The sequence below is a fragment of the Neophocaena asiaeorientalis genome, unplaced genomic scaffold (assembly GCF_003031525.2).
Source record: "Neophocaena asiaeorientalis asiaeorientalis breed wild unplaced genomic scaffold, Neophocaena_asiaeorientalis_V1.1 scaffold7, whole genome shotgun sequence".
Lineage (NCBI taxonomy): Eukaryota > Metazoa > Chordata > Mammalia > Artiodactyla > Phocoenidae > Neophocaena > Neophocaena asiaeorientalis.
Genome location: NW_020185337.1, coordinates 9,185,838 through 9,193,717, shown reverse-complemented (window position 1 = coordinate 9,193,717; position 7,880 = coordinate 9,185,838). Strand labels below are relative to the sequence as shown.

Below are 7,880 nucleotides of genomic sequence, written 5' to 3'. Positions count from 1 at the left end.
CCACTAACATCCCTTTGTGTTCTCACTTCAGCAAATGGGAGCACCTGGCTTCAGGAGTGCTAGTTAGTGAATTGTCTCTGATTCTTCAATTTCTTCCTTTGGATCTTTGTTTTCCAGATTCCCCTACAGTTGTGTAAGTTCTTATTAGTCTAATAAGCTTCTCAGGCAAAACAAAACTATAGAAACTGGAAGCAATCAGAAAGTCATGAGACCCTAACAGGCTAAGATCTGAGAGAGAAGAGAGGGACTGAAATTAGCCCAACATCTGGCATAGCTTTTTTGCCAAATATTAAGCATCTTTCCAGATTCTAAGATGAGTATAATAGAAGCAGAGTAGAGGGTAAACCAGGTGAAAGGTGACCAAGAGGCCAAGAAACTAAGCAAAGCTTTAGGCAGTCTCATAGTGCCAGGCTGGAGAGAGAGGGAAGGAGAAAAAAATTAGAGTATGAAGGTTTCCAAGGAGAAGGGGCCCTGGTACAGACTTTAGCTTTTAATTGGATGACTGAATGGGTGCGCTTTATGAGTGATTGCTCACAATAATAGAACAGAATTGACAAAACTGAAGCCCAGGTTTGTACAGACTGTATAATCTGCCCCCACATGCCTTAATAGAGGAACAGAAGCAAAATTAAATCCTTTATGGGGGAAAGATATCACCATTCTGGTCCTTAAATTATTTCTAGAAATTTTCATATAAAATATTCTGCACTCAATAAAACTACTGTATATTCAACTGTATAAAAATAAAATTTATACCAAGAAATACATTCTAATGAGCAGAAACCAATAGATTTAAAAAAAACAGTAGAAATAAACACACAGGAAATACATATAGTATTGGAGTTTACTTACAGGGGCTTTAAAATAACTGTGATTAAGATATTTAGGAAAATGGAAGAAGAGAATTTTACCGGAAAGTTAAAATTCACAAGAAGAAATCTAAGAAAAATTTAGAACTAAAATATAAAATAATTAAATCTGAGGACTCGGTAGGTGAGTTTAAAGCTGATTAACATGGATGAAGGAGGATTGGGAAACTGAAGCACCAAGAGAAAAAATATGGTAAAACATAGATAAGAGATACATGAAGACATAGTGAAAAGTTATAAGATATATGCAATTGATCTCTATTAGGAGCAGAGAGCAAATTGGGAAAGAATCAATATTTGAAGAGATAAATGCTGAAATTTTTGCAAAAGTGATGAAATATCTATAGCCACATATTTAAGAATCACAACAGATCCAGAGCAGGATAAGTACAAAGAATATCACATGTGGAAGCATCATAGGTAAATTTCCTGAAAATCAAAGGGAAAAAATTATTCAAATCAGCTAATAAAAATATTAGATATTTTAAAATATAATTTAACAAGTTGAGCCCAAGAGTTACAAAGAAATGCAAAGGACCAAAAACAGCCAAGACATTCTTGAAGAGGAAAATCTCTTGAGGATTTTGAGTATAGAAAAACATTTTAAAAACAAGACACAAAAAAGTGTTGATAAGTAGCATTACATTAAAATGCTGTTCATCAATAGATACCTTTAAGAGAGTGACACAAAGAGTGGAAGAAGATATTTGCTAATAAATATGACTGGTAAGAAAAAGAAAGACAAATGAATAGAAACATGGATGAGAGATGTTTACTGGCACTTTAAAAGTTTAGACTAACCAAGTGGCCATTGCACATATGAAACTGTTCACCGCATTAATCATCAGGGAAATTCAAATTGTGAGGCTCTTCTATACTCACCAGAATGGTTTAAATTTATAAAGTATCATAAAGCTTTGTTATGGAGAGATGTGGAATAACTGGATTTATCGTACAAGGTTGGAAAAGGATTGGTATAAGGACTTTGGAAAAGAATTTAGCATTATGTCTTAACCTTGAATATACATATTCCTGAAGACCAGCAATTTCCCGTTAATAGAATGCATTAAAAGACCTTTTCAAAAATATTCTTGACTATTTTATTTTGTATTAGCCAATAGAAACAACCCAAATGTGTATTAAACACAGAATGGGCAATATGTTTTTAAATTCATTTTATTGAAGTATAGTTGATTTACAATTTGTCTTAATTTCTGCTGCACTGCAAAGTGATTCAGTTATGCATATATATATTCTTTCTCATATGCTTTTCCATTATGATTTATTATAGGATATTGAATATAGTTCCCTGTGCTATACAGTAAGACTTTGCTGTTTATTCTGTATATAATAGTTTGCATCTGCTAATCTCAAACTCCCAATCCCTCCCCACCCCCCTCCCACTTGGCAACCGTGAGTCTGTTCTCTGTCTGTGAGTCTGTTTCATAGACAGGTTCATTTGTCTCATATTTTAGATTCCACATATAAGTAATATCGTATGGTATTTATATTTTGCTGTCTGGCTTACTTCACTTAGTATGGTAACTTCTAAGTCCATCCATGTTGCTGCAAATGGCATTATTTCATTCTTTTTTATGGCTGAGTAATACTCTAGTGTGTGTGTGTGTATGTGTGTGTGTGTGTGTGTATCTATCTCACATCTTTAACCAGAATGGGTAAAATTCGATATATTCATACAACAAAATACTTCATAGCAATGAACAAGAATGAACCCTACCTAAATAATAACTCTAAAAAGAAAATACAGACTTCTGCTCAAGACAGATGCACCATGGAGAGCAGGGGTGGGAGGAGGGGAAATAACAAGACCTCACAGTCCCCTGTGCCATGCAACATAATGTGGCAGCAGCACTTAAATACATTCTGAAACCAACAGGCCTGAGTGTTTAAAAAAGGCTCCTCAGAACTTCTCTGGTGGTCCAGTGGCTAAGACTCCATGCTCCCAATGCAGGGGGCCCAGGTTCAATCCCTGGTCAGGGAACTAGATCCCACATACCACAACTAAGAGCCTGCATGCGGCAATGAAGAACCTGCTTGCTGCAACTAAGACCCAGCACAGCCAAATAAATAAATAAATAAAATAAAATAAATATTAAAGAAAAATAGAAAGGCTCCTCAAATGTTGATTGGGGCTGAATGATTAAGAAGCGGAAGGGGGGGAAGTGCACCCAGCAAGTCCCTAAGGCTCTTCTAGCGGCTTCCACGCTGCAACGTGGCAGGACAGACGCCAACCCTGCCGTTTTCCCTTGGTGGCTCGGAGGGCAACGCTGAGGGAGCTTCATCCTGAGGTCGCAACTGTGAGTAATGGTGGGCAATGTGAAAAATACGATATTAAATTTAAAAAGTATCTATCTGTGGGCAGTCTTTCTGCCAGCACCTGAAACCTGGCATCAAGTGGGAGCTGGCCCTTCTGGAACGTGGGCAGGGCTTTGTGAAAGAGTGGGTGGGGTAGGGGAATTCTGCTTCTATGTGAGTTTGTAGAAAATGGGAAAGAGTGGTGCCTTTGCCCTAACAACAAGAAAAGTCTAGATAAACTACAGAATCATAATTTTTCTTAAACCCATCCTAGAGCTGAGATTTTAGGATAGCCAGGTGGCCTGAAATCTGAGGAACAACAGATCCTTTAAGGACAGTAGATCAGTGAGGCTGCTGCTTTCTGATTTAGTTCTATATGCTCCAAGAGAGCATCAGGGAGTTCCTTAGGCAGAAAGCCATATAAATGTTAATTTGCCCCAGGCAAGGTCCCTTCTTTCAAAATTTGAGATTGCTCCAAATTTCTGTTTTTCAGCTCTGTTCAAAAGATAGTTAAAATTTTTTTTTCTTCAGAATTTATAATTGCTCCAAGTAGAAGACTTGGTTCAATGCAAGCAACCCCATCACTATTAGAAACTTGCAATTACATTTTTATCTTGATTTTTATCAAATAACTTTGTTAAACTTTCTTGCTAGCTTACAGACTTTTTAACATACATTTAATATTTAAAATATACAATGCATAATGTCTGAGAAGAACAATTATAGTCTCTCCTTTGTAATCTTTCTGTATGCCTTAGTTTTTTATTTCATTTTTATATTATATTGGTGAGAACCTCTGGAAAAAAACGTAAAAATAATCACTGAAAGCAGATGTTCTTGTCTTATTCCTGATCTTAAAAGAAAATTCCGCCCTCGCCCACTGCCGACGACCTGTCTTGTCGCCTGCACGCCGTGCCACTGCCTCACAGAAAGGCTTTGATTGCCCGCAGTCCTTCGCCAGATTAGGCCAGTGTCCAGGGCCCTGGTTCCTCATCTCACTCGGGCTTATGCCAAAGATGTAACATCTGGTGCAGATGCCCGACCTTAAGGCTTCGAGGTGTAGACCTTTTAGCCGATGCTGTAACTGTTACTGTGGGGTCCAAGGGAAGGACAGTGATTACTGAGTTGGGGAAGTCCCAAAGTGACAAAAGATGGACTGTTGCAAAGTCCATTGACTTAAAAAATAAATATAAAAATGTTGGCGCTAAACTTGTTCAAGATGTTGCCAGTAACACAAACGGAGAGGCTGGGGATGGCACCACTACTGCTACTGTACTGGCACGCTCTATCTCCAAGGAAGGCTTCGAGAAGGTTAGCAAAGGTGCTAATCCAGTGGAAATCAGGAGAGGTGTGATGTTAGCTGTTGATGCTGTACTTGCTGAACTTAAGAAGCAGTCTAAACCTGTGACAACCGCGAAAGAGATCGCCCAGATTGCTACGATTTCTGCAAATGGAGACAAAGAAATTGGCAACATCATTTCTGATGCGATGAAAAAGGTTGGAAGAAAGGGCGTTATCACAGGAAAGGATGGGAAAACACTGAATGATGAACTAGAAATTATTGAAGGCATGAAGTTTGATAGAGGGTATATCTCTTCATACTTTATTAATACAGCAAAAGGTCAGAAATGTGAATTCCAAGTTGCCTATGTTCTTTCGAGTGAAAAGAAAATTTCTAGTGTCCAGTCCATTGTTCCTGCTCTTGAAATTGCCAACGCTCACCATAAGCCCTGGGTCATAATTGCTGGAGATGTGGATGGAGAAGCTCCAAGTACACTTGTTTTGAATAGGCTGAAAGTTGGTCTTCAGGCTGTAGCAGTCAAAGCTCCACGTTTTGGTGACAATAGAAAGAACCAGCTTAAAGACATGGCTATTGCTACTGGCGGTGCAGTATTGGGAGAAGGACTAACTCTAAATCTTGAAGATGTTCAGCCTCATGACTTAGGAAAAGTTGGAGAGGTCATTGTGACCAAAGGTGATGCCATGCTCTTGAAAGGATAAGGTGACAAGGCTCAAATTGAAAAGCATATTCAAGAAATCCTCGAGCAGTTGGATATCACAACTAGTGAAAATGGAAAGGAAAAAGTGAATGAACGTCTGGCAAAACTCTCAGATGGTGTTGCTGTGCTAAAGTTTGATGGGAAAAGTGACGTTGAAGTGAATGAAAAGAAAGACAGAATTACAGATGCACTTAATGCTACCCGAGCTGCTGTTGAAGAAGGCATTGTTTTGGGAGGGGGCTGTGTCCTGCTTCGGTGCCTTCCAGTCTTGGATTCAATAACTCCAGCTAATGAAGATCAAAAAACTGCTATAGAAATTATTTTAAAAACACTCAAAATTCCTGCAATGACCACTGCTAAGAATGCAGGTATTGAAGGATCACTGATAGTTGAGAACATTTTGCAGAGTTCTTCAGAAGTTGGTTATGATGCTATGCTTGGAGATTTTGTGAATATGGTGGAAAAAGGAATCATTGATCCAACTAAGGTTGTAAGAACTGCATTACTGGATGCTGCTGGAGTGGCCCCTCTGTTAACCACAGCAGAAGTTGTAGTCATAGAAATTCCTAAAGAAGAGAAGGATCCTGGAATGGGCAGAATGCGTGGAATGGGAAGTGCTGTGGGAGGTGGCATGTTCTAATTCCAAGAATAGGGCTTTACCATCATTAATGAGCTGTGAGAGGAAGCCCAAGGCAGCGTTCCTCACCAGTAACTTTAAGAGAGGTCTGTTGAAGGAGATGACTGAAGAAAAGGCTGTTTGATGTTTAAGAAAATCACTATAACCATCAGTTACTGGTTTCAGCTGACAACATAGAACGATTTACTGCTGTCATTGCCCATGCCTACTGATAATTTATTTTGTATTTTTCAATAAAGACACTGTTACATTCCTGGTAAATGAGTATAAGAGCCATGTACCAATGTACTGCTTTCAACTTAAGTCACTGAGGCATTTTTACTACTATTCTGATAAAATCAGGATTTTAGTGATTGCCATCAACAGATGAGAAGCTAAGAAGCAGCCTTTCTGTGGAGAGTAAGAATAATTGGGTTCAGAGTAGACCAATATCCAATTATGTAACAACCTTTGTGAAATAACAATTGTTTAAAGTTAAAAAAAATTCCAAGTTTTCACCATTAAATATTATGTATGCTGCAAAATGTGGTAGATACTATTTATAGTTATGCAAATTTCCTTCAATTCCTAGTTTGCTAACAGTTTGCTTATTATCACAAAGAGCGTACTGAATTTTATTAAATATTTGATCTTCATCTACTGTGATATTTATAAGATTTTTCTTCTTGAAATTATTGTCATAGAGTGTTATTATGTGGGTGGATGTATGGATTATCTAATGTTAAAGAAACCTTGTATTCCAGGGATAAATCCAGATTTGTGATTAGTTATGCAAATTTCCTTCAATTCCTAGTTTGCTAACAGTTTGCTTATTATCACAAAGAGCATACTGAATTTTATTAAATATTTGATCTTCACGGGCCCAGCTGCTCCGCGGCATATGGGATCCTCCCAAACCAAGGCATGAACCCGTGTCCCCTGCATCCTCTCAACCACTGCGCCACCAGGGAAGCCCTCAACTGGCTATTTTTTAAAGAATTTTTATATTATAGTGAGCTAAGAGGCTTCAAGATGGCGGACGAATAAGACGCGGAGATCACCTTCCTCTCCACAAATACATCAGAAATACATCTACATGTGGAACAACTCCTACAGAACACCCACTGAACGCTGGCAGAAGACCTTAGACCTCCCAAAAGGTAAGAAACTCCCCACGTACCTGGGTAGGGCAAAAGAAAAAACAGCGACAAAACAATAGGGACGGTACCTGCGCCAGTGGGAGGGAGTGGGGAAGGAGGAAAGTTTTCCACACACTAGGAAGCCCCTTCGCGGGCGGAGACTGCAGGTGGCGGAGGGGGGAAGCTTCCGAGCCGCGGAGGAGAGCACAGCAACAGGGGTGCAGAGGGCAAAGCGGAGAGATTCCCGCACAGAGGATCAGGGCCGTTGTCCACCCGGCCCCTTATGGGAGCCAGTGCAGCCCACCACTGCCAGGGTCCCGTGATCCAGGGACAACTTCCCCAGAAGAACGCACGGTGCGCCTCAGGCTGGTGCAACGTCATGCCGGCCTCTGCTGCCGCACGCTCGCCCCGCACTTCGTACCCCTCCCTCTCCCCGGCCTGAGTGAGCCAGAGCCCCAAAGCAGCTGCTCCTTTAACCCCGTCCTGTCCGAGCGAAGAACAGACGCCCTCAGGCGACCTACACGCAGAGGCCTGGCCAAATCCAAAGCTGAAACCCGGGAGCTGTGTGAACAAAGAAGAGAAAGGGAAATCTCTCCCAGCAGCCTCAGGGGCAGCGGATTAAATCTCCACAATCAACTTGATGTACCCTGCATCTGTGGAATACCTGAACAGACAACAAATCATCCCAAATTGAGGTGGACTTTGGGAGCAAATATATATATGTATTTTCCCTTTTTCTCTTTTTGTGAGTGTGTATGTGTATGCTTCTGTGTGTGATTTTGTCTGTATAGCTTTGCTTATACCATTTGTCCTAGGGTTCGGTCCATCCATTTTTTTTTTTAACTTAAAAATTTTTTTTCTTAATGATTATTTTTTTTAATAACTTTATTTTACTTTCTTTTCTTTCTCTATTTCTCTGTTTCTCTCTCCCTCTTTCTTT

The 7,880-nt window shown here is 39.8% G+C and overlaps 1 pseudogene; it reads left to right on the top strand.

Annotated features, from left to right (window-relative positions):
- Positions 1-4,125: 4,125 nt before the first annotated feature.
- Positions 4,126-5,825, top strand: LOC112393689 (60 kDa heat shock protein, mitochondrial pseudogene; annotated as a pseudogene).
- The last annotated feature ends 2,055 nt before the right edge of the window (positions 5,826-7,880 follow it).